Genomic DNA, 18110 nt, shown 5'->3' with positions numbered 1-18110 from the left:
TATGTGTGTATTTGTGTGATTCTCTTCTGTAGGTTCTGTTGTAAGATGATTAATTTCTTGTGTTTTTATTGGTGGAGTTACCCAAGATATATTGGAGTTCTCCTTCTAGGATCTTCTGTAGGCATGGATTAATAGAAAGATAATTTCAATTTGGTGTTGTCGTCGAATATCTTAGTTTTTTCATCTATGGTGATTGAGAGCTTTCCTGGTTATACTAGCCTGCATTGGCACATGTGTTCTCTTAGGCTCTTCATTATATTTGTGCAAGGTATTCTGGCTTTTAGATTCTCTCTTGAGAAATTTGGTGCAATTCTGATAGGTCTACATTTATGTGCTACTTGGCTCTTTTTCATCACAGCTTTTATGCTTTCATCCCAAAGAAAATGAAATAATCACATATAGCAGAAGGAGGGAGCTAATTGGAAGAAGGAAAAGAGAGGGGAAGTTGAACAGGATCAAATATAGGACTAAACACGAGATAAACCCAGAGGGTCAGGTGAGTGATGGAAATATAGAGCTGCAGGGAGTGGAGGGAGGGGAAAAATCCTAGAAATTCTCAAAGACCAGGCAGTTGAGAATCTCCCAGGACTCAACCAGGATGGCCTTAAGTGAAATGCCCAACAGTCGGGAGATGGGACCCGAAGTGACCACATCCAGTATATAGACAAGGCCCCCAGGAGAGGAATAGGGGTCATCAATCTACTTTGAAAATTTTGGACCCATTACTGTTCCTTTATAAAAGAAATGGAGGGACAAAAAATGTAGCAGTCAGAAGGAGAAGCCATTCAGGGATCGATTAAGTGGGTGAGCACCAAACCATGACATTTTTAGAGATGCAATGCTGTCATACAGAGAGAACCCTGGCATGGCTGTCCTATGAGATAATCTACCAGCATCTGAGTAAGGCAGCTACAGATACATACAGCTAACATTGTACTGATGTCAGGGACCCCTATAGAAGAGTTAAGAAAGCAGCTGAAAGAGATGGCAACACCAGAGTAAGACCAACAAGAGCACATAATTGGGACCCCTGGGAACACCTGTGGCACCTAGCACATATGTAGGAGAGGATGGCTGAGTTTGGCCTCGGTGGAAGAGGATATACTTTATCTTTTAGAGACTTGATACCCTATGAAAGAGAAGTTTGTGAGGTAAGGTGGGAGTAGGTAGATGAGGGGGTTGGGTGGTGAGGGGTGGGTTGGATTGGATGAGGCATGGGGGATGGGGCAAGGGATTGTGGGTTGGGGGCAGATCCCTCTCAGAGGCAATGGTGTGTGGGGATGGGCTGAAAAAATCTTGGAGAGCAAACCAGAAAGGATCCAACACTTGTAATAATTGAAACAATAATTTTAACAATGTTAAATAAATGAAACAATTTTAAAAGCATGGTGTCTGAAGGTAAAGGAGTAGAGAAAGCAAGGCTTGTGGTATGTCCAGTGACTTTCTTTTTCAACTAATTGAAATGTAGAAAACTTGAACTCAATGCAGTGTAGAATACTCAAAAGGATATAGGATGGTGTAAGAAATGTACAGGGTCAATCATGAAGCTGCAAATCATTGTCGAGAAGTAAGAAAATTAAAATGATTTAAATTTACTTTTTTTGCTGTTTTTGTTTACACAGTCTCATGATGTGTCAACTAGCCTCAAACTTTTTGTTCCTCAGTTTAGGCAGAACTACTGATCTGCTCTCAAGATACAAGCAATGTCAGTACTTTTGGTTTAAAAGAGATATAATTTCACAATATTATTCAATATGGTGGTCACTTTTTCAAAACTCCATAATGACAGGGTCCTTCTTTCTAACTGCTCCCAGAGTTGACCCAGTCCCATAGCTCTCTGTGCCAAGGTCCCATGCAGGAGAGAGCTGGACCCTCAGAAAAGCCTGAGAGCACAGAGAAGACCACCACTTCTGCTCACATTCCCAGCCCAAGAGGATTCTGCCTAGAGCCTTCTGGAAACAGGAACCAAGGAGCAGTCAGGGACAGGATGCATCTGATCTCTGCTTGTGCCCAGGATTGAAATCCAGTCAGCAGGAGCACTGACACACCTGAGAGCAGATGTAAGACCAACAATTCTGTTCTGGAGGACCTAGCTGGAGCCTTCAGGACACAGAAACCCAGGAGCAGTCTGAGAGAAGATCATCCAATTTCTGCACACTCCTGGAGCTGTCCCAGTCCATGGAGGTAGGAAATCTAGGAAAATGATCAGTAGTCATAGATACAAGCATCACCAACAGAATACAAGAGATAGACGAGAGAATCTCAGGGGAAGAAGATACCAAAGAAAACATTGACAAAATAGTGAAAGAAAATGTAAAACACAAAAAACTCCTAAGCCAGAAAAATCCAGGAAACCCAGGACACAATGAGAAGGTGAATGCTAAGGATAAAAGTTATAGAAGAGAGACTGTTTCCCAATATAAAGGGCCAGAAAATATTTTCAAAAAAATTATAGAAGAAAATACCACTAACCTAGAGAAAGAGATGCCCATAAACATACAAGAAGCCTACAGAACCCCAAGTAGATTGGACCAAAAAACAAATTCCTCTCATCACATAAAAGTCAAAACACCAAATGCACAAAACTGAGAAAGAATATTGAAAGAGTAAAGGGAAAATATCAAGTAACATGTGAAGGCAGACCACCAATATACTTCTCAACAGAGACTATGAAAGCCAGAAGTTCCTGGCCATATATAATACAGACCCTAAGAGAACACAAATGCCAGCACAGGCTACTATATCCAGCAAAATTCTCAATTAACATAAATGGAGAGACAAAGGTATTCCACGACAAAACCAAATTTACACAATATCTTTCCACAAATCTAGCCCTACAAAGGATAATAGATGCAAAACTCCAACACAAGGAGGGAAACTACACCCTAGGAAAAGAAAGAAAGTAATCTTGCAACAAACCAAAAATAAGAGAGCCACACAAACATAATTCAACCTCTAAAAAAAATAGGAGGAACAATAATCATTGGTTCCTGATATTTCTCAACGTTAATTGTTGTAAAAATAAAATATTAAAAAACAGTAAGGTTGCATTTTATCCCCACACCAGCCACTCCACACTCCCTTACACTTAAATCTACACATGAAAGAGCACACAATACAATAACCTTTGACCCAATTGATAATATATAATTGCCCACCTAAACATACAAAACCCTATACACATCCATCCCTTAAAAACATTTGTAACAACCTGTAACGGTACAGTGTGGAATCTTAACATCACTTGCCATGTTGTCTACCAGTTACTCTCTCTCCTCTCTGTCTCTTCCTCTTCCTGTTCCAATCTCCTCCTCTTCATTCAAATTTTTCTCCCGCCCATCCTTCCTTCTCATCCAATGACAGGCCTCCTTCTATCTTGAACCTGCCCTCAGCTGTAATTTACAAATTAAATAAGGAGAAAGTTCAGGTTTAGTCACCTGAGTCCTGAGTACTTAACTACACAGCCGTCCTTGGGGCAATGAGATTAGCATCAAAATACAGATAACTCCAGGCCAAACCACAACAATTAATGTAATCAATTTCCCAATAAAATGACATAGACTAACAGACTGTATATTTAAAGATAACCCAGCATATTGTTGCATAATGGAAACACACTTCAGTGACATAAACCGACACTACCTTAGAGTAAAAGGTATGAGAACAGTTTCCAAGCAAATAATCCAAAGAAACAAGCCAGAGTAACCATTCTAATATAAAAAATGACTTTAAACCAAAAGATAACAAAAAAGATAAGGTTGGGCACTTCATATTCATTAAAGGAAAAATCCACCAAGATTAACTCTCATTCCTGAATATGTATGCTCCAAATGCAATGACAACCACATTCATAAAAGAAACCTTACTAAAGCTCAAAACACAGAGTGCATCTCACACAATAATAGTGGGAGTTTTCAACAACCCACTCTCAGTAATGGACAGATCAGAGACAGAAACTAAACAGAGTTATAGGAAACTAAAAGAAGATAGGAACTAAATGGTTTCAAAGATATTTATAGAGTATTTCATCTTAAATTAAAGAATATACCTTCTTCTCAGTACTTCATGGTACCTGCTCCAAAACTGATCTTATAATTGGTCACAAAACAGACCTTAACAGATACAAGAAGATTTAAATAATCCCAGGCATCCTGTCAGATCACCAGAGACTAAGGCTGGTCTTCAATAAAAACAAAAATGACAGTAAGTCCACATACAAGTGGAAATTGAAAAACACATTACTGAAAAATAACTTGGACAAGGAAGAAATAGATATTAAAGACATTTTAGAATTTGAGGAGAATAAAGTCACAACATATCCAAACTTACTAGACACAATGAAAGTACTGATAAGAGGAAAACTCATAGCTCTGAGTGCCTGCAAAATTAAACTGAGGAAAGCATACATTATCAGCTTGACAGCACAACGAAATGCTCTAGAATAGAAAGAAGCAAATAGACATAAGAGGAGTAGATGGCAGGAAATAATCAAAATCAGTGTTGAAATCAACCAAGTAGAAACAAAAAAGGACTATGCAAAGAATCAATAAAACCAGGACATGGTCTGTTGAGAAAATAAACAAGACAGATAAACCCTTAGCCAGATAAACCAGAGAGCATAGAGATAGTACCCAAATTAACAAAATAATTTCTGAATACAAAGAGAGACATAAAAACGGAATATGAGGAAATTCAAAAAATCATCAGATCCTACTACAGAAGCTTACTTATATCAACAAAACTGGAAAATCTGGAAGAAATGGACAATTTTCTAGACAGAGACCAAGTTAAATCAGGATCAGATACACTATAACTCCTAAAGAAATAGTTAAGAAATAAAGTTTCATAGATGTGAAAAACAAAGTTTCAAAAACAAGGTTCTGAAAAATACATATGACGTCAGAATGCCTAGTGGTATGACAAACTTGTGACCTTTCTAAGAAACCAACATCTGACATCAGGTTGCCGAATGATATGACAAAGTTTTGGTGATCAAGATGTCAGTCAGAAATATGAAGCTAAGTTAAAACAAAATAATAACTGTTCTCAGAAAGACTCCCTACCCCTCCCTGTGGTAAATTCTGAAAACAACCATAAGATATCCTCTTGACCCTGCCCAAACACCCAGTTTTTCCCCTCACCTCCCTAAGTAATTTTGCAATTAGCACTTTCCCAAGGATTTTCCAAGGCCAGATGAAAGGCTGGATGAAGAAAGTGACTAACTAAGCTAAGAACTATTGAGCAAGATAGTCAATACCTGAAAAGATCCTTTGTCCTGTGTTCCACCTGTGTTCCACCTGTGAGAATAAGCCAACTAGACCTGTTGCTGAGGTCTGCCTTCTGTAAACAATAAAAGATGTGTGCTTTTTGAGTTCAGGGTTGCTTCTCCCTGCGTGGATGAGAAATCCCACATACATGACAAACCTCTTGCCATTGCATCGATCTATTTGTCAAGCTGTGTTCTGTGGGTTGCACACCTGAGCTAAGACCACCTCCGGGGTGTTACAACAATAGAAGCAGTTATTAAAAGACTCCCAACCAAAAAAAACCTCAGGTCAAGTTGAGTTTAGTGCAGGAATCAATCAGACTTTCATAGAAGACATAATACCAACAATCTCTAAATGATTCCACAAAATAAAATCAGAAGGAAGAGTACCCAATTCCTTCTATAAATGCACAATTACACTTATATCTAAACCACACAAAGGCCCAACAAATAAAGGGAACCTCAGACCAATTTCCCTTATGATTATTGATGAAAAAATATTCAGTGAAATTCTTGTGAAGGAAATCCAGGAAAACATCAAATGGAACATCCATCCTAATCAAGTAGGATTCATTCCACGGATGCAGGGACAGTTATACATGCAGAATTCCAAGAATGGAATGCACATATTAGCAAACTCAAAGAAAAAAATACATGATCATCTCATTGGATTCTGAGAAAGCAATTGACAAAATTCAATTGTGCGTCATGTTAAAAGCCTTGGAAAGATCAGGAATTCGAGGGCCATACTTAAACAGTAAAAGTAATATACAGCAATCTAGTAGATAACATCAAACTAAAGGGAAAGAAACTTGAAGCAATCCCACTAAAATCAGGGACTAGACAAGGCTACCTACTGTCTCCCTAGTCATTCAATTTAGTATTCAAATTCCTACCCAGAGCAATCAGACAACAAAAGGAGGTCAAAGGGATCCAAATTGAAAAGGAAGAAGTCAAAATATCACTATTTGCAGATTTGATATGATAGTATACTTGCGACCCCCAAAGTACCACCAGAGAAATATTAAGCCTGATAAAAAACTTCAGCAATTGGCTGGACATACAATTTACTCAAACAAGTCAGTAACCATCCTCTACTCAAAGTATAAACCAGCTGAGAAAATAATTAGGGAAATGACACCATTAAAAATAGTAGCAAATAACATAAAATATTTCAGTATGACTCTAACCAAGACAAGTGAATGATACTTAGGATTAGAACATCAAGTCTCTGAAGAAAGAAATTGTAAAAGACTTCAAAAGATGGAAAGACCTCCCATGTTCATGGATTGGCAGCATTAATATAGTAAAAATGGTCATTTTGCCAAAAGCTATCTATATATTCAGTGCAATTCCCATCAAAATTCCAACTCAATTTTTCATAGAGTTAGAAAGAGATATTTGCAAATTAATTTGGAATAAAAAAACCCAGGATAGTGAAAACTATACTCAACAATAAAAGGACTTCTTGGGGAATTGCCATCACTGACCTCAAGCAGTATTACAGAGCAATAGTCATAAAAACTGTACCTTATTGGTACAGAGACAGGCAGATAGATCAGTGGAACAGAATTGCAGACCCAGAAATGAACCCACACAACTATGATCACTTGATCTTGGACAAAGGAGCTAAGACTATCCAGTGGAATAAAAGATAGCATTTTCAACAAATGGTGCTGGATGTACTGGAGGTCAGCATATAGAAGAATGCAAATAGATGCATTCTTATCATCCTGCACAAAGCTTGAGTCCAAGTGGATCAAGGACCTCCACATAAAACCAAATACACTTAAACTAATAGAAGAAAATGTGGGGGAGAATTTCAAACACATGGGCACTGGAGAAAATTTCCTGAAAATAACACCAATGGTTTATGCTCTAAGATCAAGAAACCACAAATGGTCCCCTGAGCTCCAGACACCACCCGGACTTGAAGGGACCTGATCAACAGTTCTCTGCACCCAAATCCCTTGAGAGGGAGAGTTAAACCTTCAGAGGGGCAGACATGCCTGGGAAGCCAGAAGAGACTACACTCTGCCCACATTTCTGACTCCAGAGGAAAACACCTAATGCCATCTGGGACCCCAGTGCATGGGGGCTCCCAGAAAAGGTAGCACAGGCCCTCCTGGTTGCCGCCCTCATGGAGAGCTCAAAAGCAAGACCCCACGAGCCAACTTGACATGGGAGCAGAGGTAAGATCAACTTTTCTGCTCCAAGCGACCTGCATGGTCGACTCAGGACACAGGCCAACAGGAACAGCTGAAGACCAGTAGACAGGAAACACTACATGCCCGAAAGCAGAACACTCTGTTCCCATAAGTGGCTGAAAGAAAACAGGAAAACGGGTCTACAGCACTCCTGACACACAGGCCTATAGGACGGTCTAGCCACTGTCAGAAATAGCAGAACAAAGTAAGACCACAGACAATCTGATGGCGAAAGGGAAACGCAGGAACCCAGGGAACAGAAACCAGGACTACATGGCATCATCGGAGCCCAATTCTCCCACCGAAGCAAACACTGAATATCCACACACACCAGAAAAGCAAGACCTAGATTTAAAATAATATTTGATCATGATGCTGGAGGACTTCAAGAAAGACATGAACAACTCCCTTAGAGAAACACAGGAAAACGTAAATAAAAAAGTAGAAGCCTATAGACAGGAATCACAAAAATCCCTGAAAGAATTCCAGGAAAACACAATCAAACAGTTGAAGGAATTAAAAATGGAAACAGAAGCAATGAAGAAAGAACACAGGGAAACAACCCAGGATATAGAAAACCAAAGGAAGAGACAAGGAGCCGTAGATACAAGCATCACCAACAGAATACAAGAGATAGAAGAGAGAATCTCAGGAGCAGAAGATTCCATAGAAAGCAACGACACAACTGTCATGGAAAAAGGTACTGGTCCAAAACATACAGGAAATCCAGGACCCAATGAGAAGATCAAACCTAAGGATAATAGGTATAGAAGAGAGTGAAGACTCCCAGCTCAAAGGACCAGTAAATATCTTCAACAAAATCATAGAAGAAAACTTCCCCAACCTAAAGGAAGAGATGCCCATAAGCATACAAGAAGCCTACAGAACTCCAAATAGATTGGACCAGAAAAGAAACTCCTCCCGTCACATAATCGTCAAAATACCAAATACACAAAATAAAGAATATTAAAAGCAGTAAGGGAAAACGGTAAAGTAACATGTAAAGGCAGACCTATCAGAATCACACCAGACTTCTCGTCAGAGACTATAAAAGCCAGAAGATCCTGGACAGATGTCATACAGACCCTAAGAGAACACAAATGCCATCTCATGTTACTGTATCCTGCAAATCTCTCAATTAACATAGATGAAGAAACCAAGATATTACATGACAAAACTAAATTTACACAATATATTTCTACAAATCCAGCCCTACAAAGGATAATAAATGGTAAAGGAGGCAACATAAGGAGGCAAGCTACACCCTAGAAAAAGCAAGAAACTAATAGCCTTGGCAACAAAACAAAGAGAAGAAAAGTACACAAACATAACCTCACATCGAGATATGAATATAACAGGAAGCAATAATCACTATTCCTTAATATCTCTCAACATCAATGGTCTCACCACCCCAATAAAAGACATAGATCAACAAACCGGGTATGGAGTGAGGACGCTGCATTCTGTTGCCTACAGGAAACACACCTCAGAGAAGAAGACAGGAACTACCTCAGAGTGAAAGGCTGGAAAACAACTTTCCAAGCAAATGGTCGGTAGAAGCAAGCATTCTACTATCCAAAAAAAAAAAAATCGATTTTCAACTAAAAGTCATCAAAAAAGATAAGAAAGGACACTTCATATTCATCAAAGGAAAAATCCAACAAAATGAACTCTCAATTCTAAGTATCTATGCTCCAAATACAAGGGCACCTCCATACATAAAAGAAACCATACTAAAGCTCAAAACACACATTGTACCTCACACAATAATAGTAGGAGATTTCAACACCCCACTCTCATCAGTGGACAGGTCATGGAAACAGAAATTAAAGAGAGACATAGAAAGACTAAGAGAAGTCATGAACCCAATCAACTTAACAGATATTTATAGAACATTCTATCCTAAAGCAAGAGGATATACCGTCTTCTTACCACCTCATGGAACTTTCTCCAAAATTGACCATATAATTAGTCATAAACCAGGCGTGCTATCAGATCACCACGACATAAAGCTGGTCTTCAATAACAATAAGGGAAAAACGCTCACATATACATGGAAGTTGAACAATGCTCTACTCAATGATAACCTGGACAAGGAAGAAATAAAGAAAGAAATTAAAAACTTCTTGGAATTTAATGAAATTGAAGGTACAGCATACCCAAACTTATGGGACACAATGAAAGCTGTGCTAAGAGGAAAACTCATAGCTCTGAGTGCCAGCAGAAAGAAACAGGAGAGAGCATATGTCACCAGCTTGACAGCACACCTAAAATCTCTAGAAGAAAAAGAAGCAAATAGACCCAGGAGGAGTAGAAGGCAGGAAATAATCAAACTCAGAGCTAAAATCAACCCAGAAAAAAAAAGGATGACAGAAAGAATCAACCGAACCAAAAGTTAGTTCTTTGAGAAACTCAACAAGATAGATAAACCCTTAGCCAGACTAACGAGAGGACACAGAGAGTGTGTACACATTAACAAAATCAGAAATGAAAAGGGAGACATAACTACAGAATCAGAGGAAATTCAAGAAATCATCAGATCCTACTACAAAAGCCTATATTCAACAAAACTTGAATATCTGCAGTAAATGAACAGTTTCCTAGACAGACACAAGGTACGAAAGCTAAATCAGGAACAGATAAACCATTTAAACAACCCCATAACTCCTAATGAAATAGAAGCAGTCATTAAAGGTCTCCCAACCAAAAAGAGCCCAGGTCCAGATGGGTTCAGTGCAGAATTCTATCAGACCGTCATAGAAGACCTCATACCAATACTATCTAAACTATTCCACAAAATTGAAACTGATGGAGCACTACCGAATTCCTTCTATGAAGCCACAATTACTTTTATACCTAAACAACACAAAGATCCAACAAAGAAAGAGAACTTCAGACCAATTTCCCTTATCAATATCGACACAAAAAATACTGAATAAAATTCTGGGAAACCGAATCCAAGAGCACGTCAAAACAATCATCCACCATGATCAAGTAGGCTTCATCCCAGGCATGCAGGGATTGTTTAATATATGGAAAACCATCAACGTGATCCATTATATAAACAAACCAAAAGAACAAAACCACATGATCATTTCATTAGATGCTGAGAAAACATTTGAAAAAATTCAACACCCCTTCATGATAAAAGCCCTGGAAAGAAAAGGAATTCAAGGCCCATACCTAAACATAGTAAAAGCCATGTAGAGCAAACCAGTTGCTAACATTAAACTAAATGGAGAGAAACTTGAAACAACCCCACTAAAATCAGGGACTAGACAAGGCTGCCCACTCTCTCCCTACTTATTCAATATAGTTCTTGAAGTTCTAACCAGAACAATCAGACAAGAAAAGGAGATCAAATGGATACAGATTGGTAAAGAAGAAGTCAAAATATCACTATTTGCAGATGATAGGATAGTATATTTAAGTGATCCCAAAAGTTCCACCAGACAACTTCTAAAGCTGATAAACAACTTCAGCAAATGGGCTGTGTGTAATATTAACTCAAATAAATCAGTAGCCTGCCTCTAAACAAAAGAGAAACAAGCCAAGAAAGAAATTAGGGAAACGGTACCATTCATAATAGTCCCAAATAATATAAAATACCTCAGTGTGAAAAAGAAATTGGGGAAACGACACCCTTCATAATAGACCCAAATAATATAAAGTACTTCGGTGTGACTTTAACCAAACAAGTAAAAGATCAGTACAATAAGAACTTCAAGCCTCTGAAGAAAGAAATTGAAGAAGACCTCAGAAGATGGAAAGATCTTCCATGCTCATGGATTGGTCGGATTAATATAGTAAAATGACCATTTTACCAAAAGCGATCTACAGATTCAATGCAATCCCCATCAAAATACCAATACATTTCTTCAAAGAGTTAGTCAGAACAATTTGTAAATTCATCTGGAATAACAAAAAACCCAGGATAGCTAAAACTATCCTCAACAATAAAAGGACTTCAGGGGGAATCACTATCCCTGAACTCAAGCAGTATCACAGAGCAATAGTGATAAAAACTGCATGGTATTGGTACAGAGACAGACAGATAGACCAATGGAATAGAATTGAAGATGCAGAAATGAACCCACACACCTATGGGCACTTGATTTTTGACAAAGGAGCCAAAACCATCCAATGGAAAAAAGATAGCATTTTCAGCAAATGGTGCTGGTTCAACTGGAGGGCAACATGTAGAAGAATGCAGATTGATCCATGATTATCACCCTGTACAAAGCTTAAGTCCAAGTGGATCAAGGACCTCCACATCAAACCAGATACACTCAAACTAATAGAAGAAAAACTAGGGCAGCATCTTGAAAACATGAGCACTGGAAAAAATTTCCTGAACAAAACACCAATGGCTTATGCTCAAAGATGAAGAATCGACAAATGGGATCTCATAAAACTGCAAAGCTTCTGTAAGGCAAAGGACACTGTGGTTAGGACAAAACAGCAACCAACAGATTGGGAAAAGATCTTTATCAATCCTACAACAGATAGAGGCCTTATATCCAAAATACACAAAGAACTCAAGAAGTTAGACCGCAGGGAGACAAATAACCCTATTAAAAAGTGGGGTTCAGAGCTAAACAAAGAATTCACAGCTGAGGAATGCCGAATGGCTGAGAAACACCTAAAGAAATGTTCAACATGTTTAGTCATAAGGGAAATGCAAATCAAAACAACCCTAAGATTTCACCTCACAGCAGTGAGAATGGCTATGATCAAAAACTCAGGTGACAGCAAATGCTGGTGAGGATGTGGAGAAAGAGGAACACTCCTCCATTGTTGGTGGGATTGCAGACTGGTACAACCATCCTGGAAATCAGACTGGAGGTTCCTCAGAAAATTGGACATTGAACTGCCTGAGGATCCAGCTATACCCCTCTTGGGCATATACCCAAAAGATGCCCCAACTTGTAACAAGGACACATGCTCCACTATGTTCATAGCAGCCTTATTTATAATAGCCAGAAGCTGGAAAGAACCCAGATGCCCTTCAACAGAGGAATGGATACAGAAAATGTGGTACATCTACACAATGGAATATTACTCAGCTATCAAAAACAATGACTTTATGAAATTCGTAGGCAAATGGTTGGTACTGGAAAATATCATCCTGAGTGAGGTAACCCAATCACAGAAAAACACACATTGTATGCACTCATTGATTAGTGGCTATTAGCCCAAATGCTTGAAATACCCTAGATACCTAGAACACATGAACTCAAGACAGATGATCAAAATGTGAATACTTCACTCCTTCTTTAAAAGGGGAACAAGAATACCCTTTACAGTGAATAGAGAGGCAAAGATTAAAACAGACAGAGAAGGAACACCCATTCAGAGCCTGCCCCACATGTCCCATACATATACAGCCACCCAATTAGACAAGATGGATGAAGCAAAGAAGTGCAGGCTGACACAGCCGGATGTAGATCTCTCCTGAGAGACACAGCCAGAATACAGCAAATACAGAGTCAATGCCGGCAGCAAACCACTGAACTGAGAACAGGACCCCCGTTGAAGGAATCAGAGAAAGAACTGGAAGAGCTTGAAGGAACTCGAGACCCCATATGTACAACAATGCCAAGCAACCAGAGCTTCCAGGGACTAAGCCACTACCTAAAGACTATACATGGACTTACCTTGGACTCTGACCACATAGGTAGCATTGAATATCCTAGTAAGATCACCAGTGTAAGGGGAAGCCCTGGGTCCTGCTAAGCCTGAACCACCAGTGAACGTGATTGTTGTGGGTAGGGAGGCAATAGGGGGAGGATGGGGAGGGGAACACCCATAAAGAAGTAGAGGGGGAGGGGTTATGGGGATATTGACCCAGAAACCGGGAAATGGAATAACACTCAAAATGTAAATAAGAAATATTCAAGTTAATAAAAAAATTTGAAAAAAAGAAAAATAAAGCATAAAATTGAGAATAGGAATTATAATTACAATAATTATTAAAGAAGGAACATAAAATTGAGAATATATATGTATATATATATAATGCATTTTTAAAAACACTGATGGCTAACATAGCACTGTTTTATAGGATAATTATAAAATATTAGCATTGAGTATATGTATTTTCTTACATACAACATTAATGTGATAGTGATAAAAATAAGTCATAGGACAGTTCAAGTTCCTAGGAGTTTAGTCGGTAATGAAGAGTTGAAGAGTGATAGACACGCCATTCCACGGAACTGTAAGCATACCTTACACCAGGGAGAGCAGAAGTATCAGTACCAAGGCAGTTGGCCTTTATTGAGGAGTCTTGAATATCAGTACTTATTGTCAGTTTCTTTCATGAGGAGAAAATGAAAATAATAAGAGATGAATAGAAAATCTTTATGTCAGAACATCTTTTAAGTCAAGACCCAGTGACTACTTCATACCACCTCCAATTTTTTTGTTTCTGAGTCAACAATCTATAAGTAGTAAGTAACATTAAGGGATGTTTTGTGAACCAAAAAAATCATATGATAATATTATAGTACCATATCTGCTGCTAACCAGGTCCTCAAGAGCAAACTTTGTACACTGAAATCTATTCCTCAGTATTTTGAAAATTAACTTTTTTGAAGGGCTATTATGGACAAAGAAAGTTAAAAGAAAGCATTAGGATAAACTGATATCAGCATGCCATACCCATATAAACAAATAGCCAATAGATACCAAGATTTGCCAGCAAGGCTCCACAGACTAGAGGAGTATGTGGACATATTTGTCCTCATGGCTTCTGAAATAACCTACCTGAATAATACCTCCCTGAGAAGTAAAATTACATCCTTTCATTATCCTATTCTACTCTATGTTGCTGTTATAACAGGCCCAGGGAATTAAAGTAGGGTCCAAGCCTGTGGATTTTTCTATGTTCTATAGAGTGGTGATCTAGAAAAATTCTATATTACACTAATTAGTATCATATAGGAAAATATTTTTTTTAATTTTCAGTTATTTGACAGCTCATTAAACAAAACCATCATTAAAAATAAAAGTATGATTACAAGAAAAAAAATACCTCGGTGTGATTTTAACCAAGGAAGTAAAAGATCTGTAAAATAAGAACTTCAAGCCTCTGAAGAAAGAAATTGAAGAAGACCTCAGAAGATGGAAAGATCTCCCATGCTCATGGATTTGCAGGATTAATATAGTAAAAATGGCCATTTTACCAAAAGTGATCTACAGATTCAATGCAATCCCCATACAAATACCTATCCAATTCTTCAGAGAGTTAGACAGAACAATTTGCAAATTCATCTGGAATAACAAAAAACCCAGGATAGCTAAAACTATCCTCAACAATAAAAGAACTTCAGGGGGAATCACTATCCCTGAACTCAAGCAGTATTATAGAGCAGTAGTGATAAAAACTGCATGGTATCGGTACAGAGACAGATAGATAGACCAGTGGAATAGAATTGAAGACCCAGAAATGAACCCACACACCTGTGGTCACTTGATTTTTGACAAAGGAGCCAAAACCATCCAATGGAAAAAAGATAGCGTTTTCAGGAAATCATGCTGGTTCAACTGGAGGTCAACATGTAGAAGAATGCAGATCGATCTATGCTTTAACCCCGTACAAAGCTTAAGTTCAAGTGGATCAAGGACCTCCACATCAAACCAGATACACTCAAACTAATAAAAGAAAAAGTGGGGAAGCATCTCGAACACATGGGCACTGGAGAAAATTTCTTGAACAGAACACCAATGGCTTATGCTCAAAGATCAAGAATCGACAAATGGGATCTCATAAAACTGCAAAGCTCTTGTAAGGCAAAGGACACTTTTTTGAGGACAAAACGACAACCAACAGATTGGGAAAAGATCTTTATCAATCCTACAACAGATAGAGGCCTTATATCCAAAATATACAAAGAGCCCAAGAAGTTAGACCACAGGGAGACAAATAACCCTATTAAAAATGGGGTTCAGAGCTAAACAAAGAATTCACAGCTGAGGAATGCCGAATGGCTGAGAAACACCTAAAGAAATGTTCAACATGTTTAGTCATAAGGGAAATGCAAATCAAAACAACCCTAAGATTTCACCTCACAGCAGTGAGAATGGCTATGATCAAAAACTCAGGTGACAGCAAATGCTGGTGAGGATGTAGAGAAAGAGGAACACTCCTCCATTGTTGGTGGGATTGCAGACTTGTACAACCATCCTGGAAATCAGTCTGGAGGTTCCTCAGAAAACTGGACATTGAACTGCCTGAGGATCCAGCTATACCTCTCTTGGGCATATACCCAAAAGATGCCCCAACTTGTAACAAGGACACATGCTCCACTATGTTCATAGCAGCCTTATTTATAATATCCAGAAGCTGGAAAGAACCCAGATGCCCTTCAACAGAGGAATGGATACAGAAAATGTGGTACATCTACACAATGGAATATTACTCAGCTATCAAAAACAATGACTTTATGAAATTCGTAGGCAAATGGTTGGTACTGGCAAATATCATCCTGAGTGAGGTAACCCAATCACAGAAAAACATACATGGTATGCACTCATTGATAAGTGGATATTAGCCCAAATGCTTGAATTGCCCTAGATGCACAGAACACACGAAACTCAAGAGGGATGAGCTAAATGTGAATGGTTTACTCCTTCTTTAAAAGGGGAACAAGAATAACCTTGGGAAGGAATAGGGAGGCAAAGTTAAGAACAGAGGCAGAAGGAACACCCACTTAGGAGTTCTGCCCCACATGTGGCCCATACATATACAGCCAGCAATCTAGATTAGATGGATGAAGCAAAGAAGTGCAGGCCGACAGGAACCGGATGTAAATTTCTCCCAAGAGACACAGTCTAGAATACAGCAAATACATAGGCGAATGCCAGCAGCAAACCACTGAACTGAGAATGGGACCCCCGTTGAAGGAATCAGAGAAGGGACTGGAAGAGCTTGAAGGAGCTCGAGACCCCATATGAACAACAATGCAAGCAACCAGAGCTTCCAGTCACTAAATCACTACCCAAAGTCTATACATGGACTGACCCTGGGCTCCAATCTTATAGGTAGCAATGAATAGCCTAGTAAGAGCACCAGTGGAAGGGGAAGCCCTTGGTTCTGCCAAGACTGAACCCCCAGTGAACGTGATTGTTGGGGGGAGGGCAGTAATGGGGGGAGGATGGGGAGGGGAATGCCCATATAGAACGGGAGGGTGAGAGGTTAAGGGGATGTTGGCCCGGCCAAGGGAGTAACAATCGAAATGTTAATAAGAAATACTCAAGTTAATAAAGGTTTAAAAAAAGAATCCACAAATGGCACCTCATAAAACTGCAAATCTTCTGTAAGACAAAGGTCACTGCTATTAGGAAAAAATCAGCAACCAACTGATTGGGAAAATTCTTTAGCAATCCTAAATCTGATAGAGAGATAACATCCAGAATATTCAAAGAACTCAAGAAATTAGACCGCAGAGACCATAATACCCTATTATAAACTGGGGCCAGAACTAAACAAAGAATTTTCAGCTGAGGAATATTGAATGGCTGCGAAGTACCTAAAGAAATGTTCAACATCCTTCTTCATCAGGGAAACGCAAAACCAAACAACCTTGAAATTCCACCTCACACCAGTCAGAATGGCTAAGATCAAAAACTCAGGTGACAGCTGATGCTAGTGAGGATGTAGAGAAAAAGAATGGTCCTCCATTTTTGGTGGCATTGCAAACTGGTACAATTCCTCTGGATGTCAGTTTGAAAGTTCCTCAGAAAATTGGACATTGCACTACCTGAGGACCCAGCTATATCTCTCCTGGTTACATACCCATAAGATGTTCCACCATACAATAAAGACACATGTACCACTCTGTTCATGGAAGCCTTACTTATGTTAGCCAGAAGCTAGAAATAGCCCACATACCCTCAACAGAGAAATGGATACAGAAAATGTGGTACATCTACACAAAAATACTACTCAGCTATCAAAAACAATGACTTCATGAAATTATTAGGCAAATTGATTGAAGTAGGAAATATCCTGTATGAGGTAACACAATCACAGGAAAATACCCATGGTATGCACTCACTGTTAAGTGTATATTAGCCCAAAAGCTGGAATTACCCAAGACACAATCACAGACCACAGGAAACTCAAGCAGAAGGACAAAGTGTGGATGCTTCAGTCCTTCTTAAAAGGGGGGACAAAACTATTCATAGGAGGGGATATGGAGACAAAGTTTAAAGCAGAGTCTGAAAGAATGGCCATTCAGAGCTGGTCCCACCTTGGGATACAGCGCATATATATATTCAACCAAAACAAGCTAATATCTATGAATCCAAGAAGTACATGATGACAGGAGCCTGATATAGCTGTCTCCTGTAGACTCTGCCAGAGCTTGACAAATATGGAGGCAAATGCTAGCAGCAAACCATTGAACTGAGAATGGGGTTCCCATTGGAGGAATTAGAGAAAGGAATGAAGGAGCTGAAGGGACTTGTAACCCAATAAAAAAGCAATACCAACCAACCAGAGCTCCCAGAGAGTTATGGGACTCTATAAATGGTTTATCTGATTCTGATTTAACTTTGGTACCTGATATCTGTCTAGAAAATTGTCCATTTCCTCAAGATTTTCTAGTTTTGTAGTAGGATATAATATTTTT

The sequence above is a fragment of the Rattus norvegicus genome, chromosome 1, assembly GCF_021556685.1.
Source record: "Rattus norvegicus strain SHRSP/BbbUtx chromosome 1, alternate assembly SHRSP_T2T, whole genome shotgun sequence".
Lineage (NCBI taxonomy): Eukaryota > Metazoa > Chordata > Mammalia > Rodentia > Muridae > Rattus > Rattus norvegicus.
Note: the sequence above shows the minus strand (reverse complement) of the source record.